This window comes from Camellia sinensis, chromosome 3 (genome assembly GCF_055761805.1).
Source record: "Camellia sinensis isolate YWXY chromosome 3, ASM5576180v1, whole genome shotgun sequence".
Taxonomy (NCBI): Eukaryota; Viridiplantae; Streptophyta; class Magnoliopsida; order Ericales; family Theaceae; genus Camellia; species Camellia sinensis.
This window is the reverse complement of record NC_138963.1, coordinates 225,339,098-225,350,045: the sequence shown is the minus strand read 5'-3', so window position 1 is coordinate 225,350,045 and position 10,948 is coordinate 225,339,098. Positions and strand designations below refer to the sequence as shown.

General features: G+C 35.6%; 1 pseudogene across 1 annotated transcript; it reads left to right on the top strand.

Annotated features, from left to right (window-relative positions):
* The first annotated feature begins 370 nt into the window (after positions 1-370).
* Positions 371-10,656, top strand: LOC114280322 (cinnamoyl-CoA reductase 1-like; annotated as a pseudogene). Its single transcript, XR_014365343.1, has 6 exons — positions 371-550; positions 809-978; positions 4,180-4,365; positions 4,518-4,680; positions 9,977-10,166; positions 10,383-10,656. The product of XR_014365343.1 is annotated as a cinnamoyl-CoA reductase 1-like (transcript).
* The last annotated feature ends 292 nt before the right edge of the window (positions 10,657-10,948 follow it).

The following is a 10,948-nucleotide window of genomic DNA, read 5'->3' as shown; positions in this document are numbered from 1 at the left end:
GCTTTCTTCAGGAAAAAGAAAAAAATTATATGCACAGTGAAAGCGTTCAGAACACAAATTAAAACGAGATGCACAGTGAAAGCGTGATTTGGAACCACGTTTTTTTCAGAAAAAAAATTTATGTTAAAAGCGTGAAAGCACGCTTTCTTAATTAAAGGCGCGATTTCGAATAGCGCTTTCAATGTTCATTAACTTTTCGGCTCCAAACAGTGAAAATGTGATTTGTAATAGCACTTTAACTTAATTTGAGAATTTCGTCCAAACTAAACCTAATTTAAAAATTAAGATAGAAAATAGACTTAATATGGGAAAAGCCTCCGTAACCGACTCGTAATTATCTTTTTTGTAAGACTTGTATGTTTTTGATGAGGTGAGGGCAGTATGAGTGGGTTGTGGTGGCTGTAGGGCGTAGTAGTGGTTGACTCAGCGAGTGAATGGCGGAAGAGAAGGGCAGTGTGCGTAACAGGGGCGGGAGGGTACGTAGCTTCTTGGTTGGTGAAGCTTCTTCTCTCTAATGGTTACTCCATCCATGGAACCGTCAGAGATCCTCGTAAGCCCCCCAATCCCTATGCCTATGCCTATCCCTATCCCTATCCCTCTCCTCAACTTTCCATCGCCCTTCTAGCCACTGTTATATCTCTTACATACCAATCTCATCATCTATTCAACTCGTATGATTATTGTAGCTCTCTCTCTCTAGTTGACGCTCTTTCTGTTTTAATTTAGAATAACATGTTTATGAACATATATTCCTTGATCTAAAAGATTTTCATATGGCTCTGTAAATCCTATTCAATTTATCTTGCAGATGATGAGAAAAATTCTCATTTGAAAAAAGTTGAAAAAGCATCTGACAAGCTTAAACTCTTCAAGGTGGACCTGCTGGATTACAACTCTCTTTCTGCAGCCATCACGGGGTGTGCCGGAGTGTTCCATGTCGCCAGTCCAGTTCCCCCCGGCAGCTTGCCAGATCCGGAGGCAAGAATACCTTGTGATTGAACTTGTTTATTGAAATCATTTGCATTCTTCTTGGCAATTTTATATCTATATTGACTTCTGAACCTATGTGGAATGTTGCATATTGTCCTAATCTTGATATTAGGATGACCACGTAACACTGCTTATAGCGATCCCGGTTTCCCTTTTCATTGGTTGTTGTGTACATCTCGTTTACATCCTTTACTCTTTGTATTTGAGTCTTGGGTTGTATTGGGTAGGTGTATAACAGGTTGGTTGAGATTAGGAACCAAGTGTAGTTGCCCAGATTTTGGCCTTCACGCTTGAGCGAGGATTTTGACGCTCGAGCGGGTCCTTCGTTGTTGTCTGTCCGCTCGAGCGGGATTTCCGACGCTCGAGCGTAGTTTTCCATCTTCCAGTATCTCCTCTGCAGTGTTGTGCGCTCGAGCGGGAGTTTTGACGCTCGAGCGGGATGTTGTGTGTGACACTCGAGCGGGGAGGTTTGACGCTCGAGCGGAGACCTGGTTCTGTAAAAGTTCTGGAAGTGTGTATCCGCCGCTCGAGCGGGATTGTTGACACTCGAGCGGGAGTCTGTGAGTGACGCTCGAGCGGGGCGACTTTTATATAAACCCGAGATCCGACTTTTGGATCACTTTTTTAACTCCTTTTCTCTCTCTTACTTTTCAAAACCTCCATTGTTGAGCCCCTCTCTCTAGAACCTTGTCTTCTCTCTAGGTATTGATCTAGTTAGAGTTGTTTCCTCACCTTTGGCCTTTACAAAAGTTGTGTTGATCGTCGAGGGCTACGTTTTGATCCGAAAATATCGAGTTTTGGAGCACGTTGAGTTTCTTCATCTTCACCCCTTGAACTACGAATTTGAGGTAGGGATATCCTACTCCTCTTTATGATTTTTGTCTTTAAATTTTGGCATTTGATATGTTGGGAGTTGTTGGGTAATTTTGAGAAAGTTTGGGCCTTTGTGTAAATTTACAAAAGTTGGGGGTTTAGATATATAAAGCCTAGATGCATGTTTGGCATGGAAAAAGTGAAATTAATGTTAAAACATTAATGAAAATAGAACCTAAGGGTTGTAATGTTAATTATGGAAAATGCCCTAATTACATTGGTTGATTAATTTGTATAATTAATTGTTGGAAATGAGGAATTGAATTGAGAATGTGGAAATTGGAAAGGGAAAGGGGTTAAGGGGTGTAGTTGGATTATTTATCGCTCACCTGGTTGAAATGTTGATTGTATATCCATTGTTGCATTTATTTTTTTTGTATAGAAATAACTGCTTTGGGCTATCGGTGGAGGATAATCTTGATTGTTGTAGACAATGCATGATGATTAGGCAAACGAAAACTAATCACTAGAATGAGTCATCGAGTATGATGATTGAAAGAACACGTTAAATTTATGTGTTGTGTGATGATGTGTGTAATTATTGTTTATATACATTGTGTTGTGTTGGAGGAGATAGGGGATGTACTCCACGGTTTAGGGGAAGATAGGGGATGAACCTCTAAACCGGATGTTGTTGGGAGGAGATAGGGGATGGACTCCGTAGATAGAGCTTATATGCTTATCTAGTGATGTATTGACAGAGCTCATATGCTTGTCATTGGAAGTGTGATAGTGCTCATATGCATATCTGTGGAATTGATGATATAGCTTATATGCTTATCTGTTGGTATGTGATATAGCTAGTATGCTTATCTATTATGAAATGGGGAAGTGCTTGATGTGAGTTACTGTCTCATATGAGTTGTTTGGCCAGGTTCTGAGCCATGGTTATAAAATGAGAATTGAAAGGAACTGGAAAATGAATTGTGACATGGAATTGTATGTCATGAAACTGTAAAGTGTGATAAGAGAAAGTATCACTGTTGGCCATCTATCAACTGCTAATCTTTTAGTCATTGTTCATATTTGGTTTAGTGTATTTCTACTGGGCTGTGACTCACCCTATATGGGAATATCATTTTCAGGTACAGGTAGCATGCCACCTCCAAGGACATAGCTTGGGAGGCTAGAGGCGGACACACTTTTGTTGTCTTATTTGTTTTTGATGTATTACATGTAAATTCAAGCCAAGGGCTTAATGTGTAAATGAGTTAGTACTCTTTTATTGTAACCAAGTGTTAACTTGGAAAGCTGTAAGCTCGTAGGGCATTTGCTTTTGTCGTTAACATGTAATACTTTTTGTAATGGAACTCTGATGAATAGAAGAATGTGGAGTTTTTATGTATCAATGCATGTCTATATGGATGGGTTTAATGTTATTATTTTGAGGGCGTTACACTGCTTCATAGTCCATACATTTAGCCTGCATCAGCCCATATGGCTTCAATTCTACTGTAACTTGGATTCTTATGGCGGCGAGAATTTCTGGATATTGCATCTCTTTATCTAATGTGTTTAGCTATTTCATTTTGCTACTTTTTTGGACTGAGCCAACTTACGAGAATAAGAATCGTGAAAATATGATACCGGTCCGGCCATGCTTGTGTTTTGTTCAATTCTTAATTCATCTTAACAAAACTTTTGTCCCAATTAATTGGGGTTGCTTACATGGGTTCATTTTTTGAGCAAATTATCCTATGGTGACTTTTGGGTACCAAATTTTGAATACCACTTGTTGTGTCACCAACCCATTGGTTTAATGAGTCCCACCATTCATTGGTGACATATTAGATAATATCCAAATTGTTACCTGAACTTGGTCTCCGTCTTTTCTTTCTCTTCATCTTACGTATCTTGTTCTCCATCCTTACAACTTAAGATAGAGAGCATTGTAAGCCTTCAATTTAATTTTAACCTCCTTAACTGCTTTAGATTTTCCTTTAACCATTTGTTTCTTGTAAAAAAAAAATTATTCATTCTCTTTCCAATCATTGTTATTGTTCCTATGTTCCAAGTTACTAATTGTATTTTACACTCTTGGACTAGTTTCTTTATGTGCACTTGTCTATTAAAGTGTTAGCGCCTTTCCCTACTTCTCACCAATTGGGGATCAATGTGGCATGTCACTTGGGGGAGTTGCCGGCATTTTAGTTGCATCTGTGATAGTAAAGTTAATCCACAGGTAAAGAAGTGCGTCACAGGATTGAAATGTGATGACATGTGTAATCATTGAATGTTTATCTTCAATGGGACTTTAATGTGTTACGAGTTTGGTGAGTTATTTTACTTCCATAGTATCTAATAGCTTTAGTGCAGGTGCAACTAATTGAGCCTGCTGTGAAGGGTGCTCTTAATGTACTCAAGGCATGTTCTGAAGCAAATGTCAAATGAGTGGTGGTTGTATCTTCTGGAGCTGCTGTTTCCTTGAACCCTGAATGGCCCAAGGGTCAAGTGAAGGACGAGACTTGTTGGTTTGATGCGGAATACTGCAGAAGAACTAATGTAATCAATTAAACAAGCCAACTTTAAACTTGTAATGATTATGTTGCGATTGTAGTGCATTTCTTCTTGATATTATTCAAAGCTGTTTAAAATTGTAGGTTCCATGCTAATGTTTTCTATATTTATATTGATTTTCTGGTTCTTTGTCCTAGAATTGGTATTGTCTTTCCAAAACAAAAGCAGAAAGTGAGGCTTTTGAGTATGCGAAAAGAAGTGGGCTTGATGTTGTAAGAGTGTGTCCAACCCATGTTTTGGGACCAATGCTCCAGTCCACAGCAAATGCTAGTAGTTTGGTTCTCATTAAGCTTTCAAAAGGTAACTAATTGAATAAACCTATATCATTTTATTTTCTCAGGTAGAAGTAGCATTTTTTATCCATGTAAATCTTGTTTTCTTTTATTCTAAATGATGTGCTCATATGTGTCCCTATGCATGTTTATATGCTGCAGTGGAATGTTAACTTTTGAACTTTAATGCTTGAGAAGTTACTTTTGGTATTACATTCCATATGGGAAGCATTTTTGCTCTGCTTTATCCTGCTTGTTATGCTTTAAGCCTACAATCTAGGGCTCCAATTTGTATTAAAAGGATAAATGTATATATATATATATAATGCACGAGTTTTGGTGATGTTAAGCCTTGAGGAATGGTGATGCTTGTTTTTCCAATCATTCTCATTATGATTGAACTTCTAGAAGGTGAGGCCAATTGAGCTCCAAAGTTCAGTCTTGCAATGCTTTGATTGAACCCTTTCAAAAGCACTGAAGTCACCCTACAGAATTTAATTATGCTTTCCTATTAAAGTCATTACATAAGGATGAAATGGCCATATATGGAAGTATATGTGATGTAGGACGAGTATGGATTACTTTCCTACAAGTAGTGGGTCCGGGTTAAGTATACTGGTAGCCGCAACAATAGACTTATAGGGCTAGATTTGGTAGGAGTTTGTGGTTGCAAAAGTATTTAATAAAATAAGAGTTTAAGGGTTTGTAAAAAGGTGGGGTTTTGTGAATGAAAATACAAGTGTTTGGGGATTGTTGGGTGGCTGTTCTAAGTACTTTGAACAGTGATGTGAACAGTAATCTTGTTGGATAGAAGAGAAGAGAAAGAGAGAGAGAGGTGCTTCACTCTCACAAGGGACAGGCCAATCACACAATCACGATCACAATCTTAAATTTTCATAATATTAACTCTTTTTCCTTAATCATTAAGATTACACATATATTTATAGGCTAAAGACTCTCCTAATTCTATAAGGACTATAACTCAAATTTAGAAATCAGAAATATTTAGCAACTACTAATATTCTAGACCAACTATGACTTCCAATTCTACTTCAATCATAATAGGAAACTTTAATGACTTTTAATTTTACTTCAATATCAAAATAGGAAACTTGGATTTTTGACCATTTTAGACATAATAAAACTAGAGGTGAGTAGCGGATATACTGATCCATCCTAACCGACCGAACTGAACCGAATAAATCCGTCGCATTTTGAACGGATGCGTGATGACGAGCGGATAGTTGCGGATTGATTTTTTCAATCCGCCTAATTTTGGACAAATGACGGATTTGAGGTTCCGTTGGCTGCAACCGAACCATCAAACCACCAGCACCCCTACTAATTTATAAGACTCTGTTTTCAATTTGATTAAATATTTTGTTTGTGTTTTCAATTGAAAAAGAGTTTAAATATTCTGTTGAATATAGTCTGTTGAAAAAGAGTTTTTAACTTGAATATATTTTTTGAATTGAAAAAAATAAATGTATTATTTATCTATATTTTTTGGTTTTTAAATCTAAATTTGAAAATAATAAATAAAAAAGATGATATATGCTGGTTGATTTTATTTTTAAAAACAGATATAGATGTAACAATACAGAGGCATACAATCTCTACCATTACTCTATTCATGGTTTTGGTGGTTTGAATTGTTTTTATATTTTAGGAATCACAGATTGTAATACTTTATGTGGATAAGGCATGTTGTAATTGTAATATGTGGATGAGGTATGTAGTGATTTTAATATTTTTTTAAGTCATTGACGTAATATTTCTTTTCTTTTTTTTTAGGAAGTGCACAAGTTGAATTATGTTGAAAATTTATAAAATTTTAAACCACCAAATCGATTCGCATCTATCTGCCAATCCGCTCAATTCACATCTGCCGGATTAGCAGACCGATGCGGATTGATTTTCTCCAATCTGTCAATCTGATGGACAGATGATGAATTAGAAGTTCTATGGCCGCAACCGACCCGTGCCCATCCCTAAATAAAAGCCATATATAATAACCCATTTAATAACTTGATCCAAAATAAAATCTATGGACGACCCCTACAACCTATGCCCAACAATTATTAGAATTATTATTATACCCTTAATTACTAAAACTTACTATAATGACATGAAGATTTGAAATTATTCCAAATATTTAATTTTTGATGCCCTAAATGTGCTTCATGTGAAATTCCAGATTTGCTTTTCTTTTTTTTTCTCCATGATTTTCATCATTCTCCCTTGCATTCGAAAAAACTCGACCTCGAGTTTTATAATGTTGAAGTATGAGGATTATGGAATCTTGCACTTGCAAACATTTAAATTGATTGTTTTGAAAGAACGATGAGAAAATCAAAAAATTCAATGTTGTCATCACTCCATTGACCACATCAAATTTATTAGGAATAACAAACTCAATGTGAACTTCATTTTTCTTGTGAAGACTAGAAAATTCAGTGGCATTCTTATTATTTTCTTTGACTTTCTTGGCTTTAGATTCTTGATCATGATGATCTTTCATGCTTTCTTTAGTAAACAAATTAATTTTCGCCTACATTTGTTCAAGATCTTCAATATTAGCAACATGTTCATCTTGCTCTTTTATAGTTTCTTCAAAATCTTCAACACTATCATCCTTTTGCTCTTAGATATTAATCTTCTCCAAAGTAGTAGCCACTAATATTTTCATGAAAGCTTTCAATCCATTCAAAGTTGTCTGGATAGTATGCACATCACTTTTTATTGTTGCAATATCCTCCTTAATTATTCCAAAATCCTCCTTTAACATCACAATATCTTTCTTAGTAACCCTATAATTTGTTGATGAGGCTTCAAATTTCAAATTTAATTCAATGCTTGTCAACATTGTAATAAAGAAAGAAATTTCATCAAAAGATTGGTAACGAACAAGATAGGATCTTGACACTTTGATACCAAACTAATGTAGGACGAGTATGGATTACTTTCCTACAAGTAGTGAGCCCGGGTTAACTATACTAGCAGCAACAATAATAGACTTATAGGGCTAGATTTGGTGGGAGTTTGTGACTACAAAAGTATTTAAAAATATAGGAGTTTAAGGGTTTGTAAAGGGGTAGGGTGTTGGGAATGAAAAAACAAGTGTTTAGAGGCTGTTAGGTGGTTGTTCTAAGCACTATGAATAGTGATGTGAACAGTGATCTTGCTGGATAGAAGAAGAAGAAAAGAGTGAGAGAAAGGTGCTTCACCCTCATAAAGAATATGCCAATCACACAAATACAATCTTAAATTTTCATAATATTAACTCTTTTTCCTCAATCATTGAGATTACACATACATTTATAGGCTAACAACTCTCCTAATTCTATAAGGACTATAAATCAAATAGAAACTAAAAATATTTAACAACTACTAATATTCTAGATCTAGATCAACTATGATTTCCAATTCTACTTCAATCATAATAGGAAACTGTAATGATTTCTAATTCTACTCCAATATCAAAATAGAAAACTTGAACTTTTGACTACTAAAATTATTTTAGACATAATAAAACCCATATATAACGACCCATTTAATAATTTGACCCAAAATAAAACCCATGGGCGACCCCGACAACCTATGTTCAACAATTGTTGGAATTACCATTATACCTTTAATTACTAAAATATACTATAATGATATGAAGACTTGAAATTATTCCAAATATTTAATTCTTGATGTCCTAAATGTGTTTTATGTAAAATTCCAGATTTGCTATCTTTTTTCTTTCCATGATCTTCATTAATATGCATATGAAATTACTTTTGATAACAGCATGTGGTCATATAATGTACAATTAGGTATGGGTACATTTAAAAATCAATTTAGGTATTGTTTGGGATAAACTAAATAAGTGCACTTTTGACTTTTTTATGAAATATGGGTTGGATATGGGTTGGGTTTGAAGTGATGTGGTAGAGAGGTGATGTGACTTAAATAAGATGATGTGACTTAAATAGGATAGTGACTTTTTGACTTTTTGGCATTTTTTAGTTATGCCAAACCAAGCCTTAGTAAGACATGTGTAGCATATATGTATGGATAAAAGTACTTACGATGCATCTCTATGTAGAAAAATATGCATATATAAATTTGTATATAGGCATAAAGGTATGTATAATACTTATGTGAGAACTTATAGGCATATAAGTGGTCATAAAAGCATGCATAAATAATAAATGTACATGTATACGTACAGATAATCATACTCATTCATGTGTATAATTTGATGTGTACGGATGCACAAATAAATGTTGTGCAAACACATGCTGTGTTTTTGCTTTCTTCAAAAAAGCAAAAATGTTAAAGCGTTGGATGTGGGTTGATGTTGAAACAGCATGTCAACTTTGGTTGCACTTAAATGGAACACTTGAAGCCGGATATCAATCTTGTGGAACCAATCCCCCCACCCCTGAAAATACACACACAGGAAAAAAGTAAAAGAAAGATGCAATAAAAAAATAAAATGGGAAGAGAAGGCACGTGCAAATACTTAACATTCCAACCTAGTGATCTCCACAGCCAAATAAATTGAGGTAACTAACATTTTGTAGAAATTTTTATAGATGATTTGGATTTTCACAGATTCCATGACAGTATTCAAGATGACATCATGCAAATGAATTGCCAGCAGATAGAGATCACGTCTCCCTTTATTCCCGAGTATTTTATAAAGTGATTTAATGCCTTGCTAATTTCCATAGACAAAATGCGTGTTAGTGAGAATAGGTTAGTGTCTCCAACTGATCAAGATTAAAGATCTTTAGAGATAATGCAAAGTGTGCTTCGATCCTATTTACATGTGATATCTTGTATTAGTCTAGGACACATGCTTTTCATGTCATAGTTTGACTAGAATAACTTATGCTTAGTCTTGTGGTCTTTATGATCGGAAACTATTCAATACAAGATTAATTGGGCAAGCCCCAAGGGCACCGATCGAAGAGCACTCGAGCGAGGTGCCCCCTGGGAGCTCTGCATAAGTCTAGAGCCCTAGGTTTAAAGAAATGTGGTGACATTTCAACTTCACAGAAGTCCATAGAGCTGCTCTTGATGCCCACTTGAAAGTGTGCTTGAGCAGGGTGCTGGGATTTTTGCATAATGGGAGCCCACAGAGGCTTGCTCAGAGCGCACTTGAAAGGCACTCAAGCAGTGCATAATTTTTCATAAGTTGTGCCATGACTTCATCAATACGTTGCTTATTACTAGTCATCTGGTATATAGTTTTTTCTTCTTGAAAATGGTTTGTCAGTGAAAACTGTAGCACTTGATGTCCTGACTTCTCGCAATCCTATTATTTACAGAGGGATATGATGAATTCGAAAACAATTTGAGGATGATAGTAGATGTACGAGATGTAGCTGAAGCACTGCTATTGGCATATGAGAAGCCCGAAGCCGAAGGAAGGTATATGTACACAGCTTACATGATCAAGTCACAAGATCTGGTGGAAATACTCAGGAAAAACTACCCGAACTACAATTATCCTAGGAAGTAAGTTTCTGTCTCTCCATAATATATTCATCTAAAAGGATTTTCCTGCTGTACGAATTTATTTTTCATTTTTTTAATTTTATATTATATAATAGATTAGGTGTTAGCAGTTGAATTATATCTGTGGTCTATCACCAATAAGCGTAACTGAATTATTACTATGGGTTACCTTTGTTGGGTTAAAATTTGTTGTTTCATTCAATTAGACATTGCCAGATTTACTGAGGGAAAGGAAGAAGAAAAGCTCAGTTTAGAGAAATTGCAGAAGTTGGGTTGGAGTTACAGACCGATAGAAGAAACTCTGGTTGATTCCATTGAAATCTGTAGACTAGCCGGACTTCTGGACTAAATGATCTTGGCCTTCTATTGTAGTATTTACAAGTTGTATCATCAAGCATTCTCATATCCAGAACCTCTTTGTTCTATAGATGTTGTATTGGGTATTGTTGTAAACGATCCTTGTTCATTTTGCAATAGCGCTGCGACTCATGACTCCAGTTAATTTGAAATATGGTGTTTGAACACTGCAATTATGTTACACGATTACATGGAACTTTAGTTTTTGGGGAAATTGATACTGTGGACAGGATATGAGGATGTATGTTGTTTGTTGGTCACTTGTCTTGTCTTGTGACTGTTTGGATCATAGATTTGGGTAGTAATTTTGAAAGAAAGTGAGAATTATGAATTTGGACAGGGATTATCCATAATCTAAACACAATTTTAGGGGCCATAGTTTCTTTAGCTGCTTCTCTTGATTTGTTTTACACTTACCTAGTTTA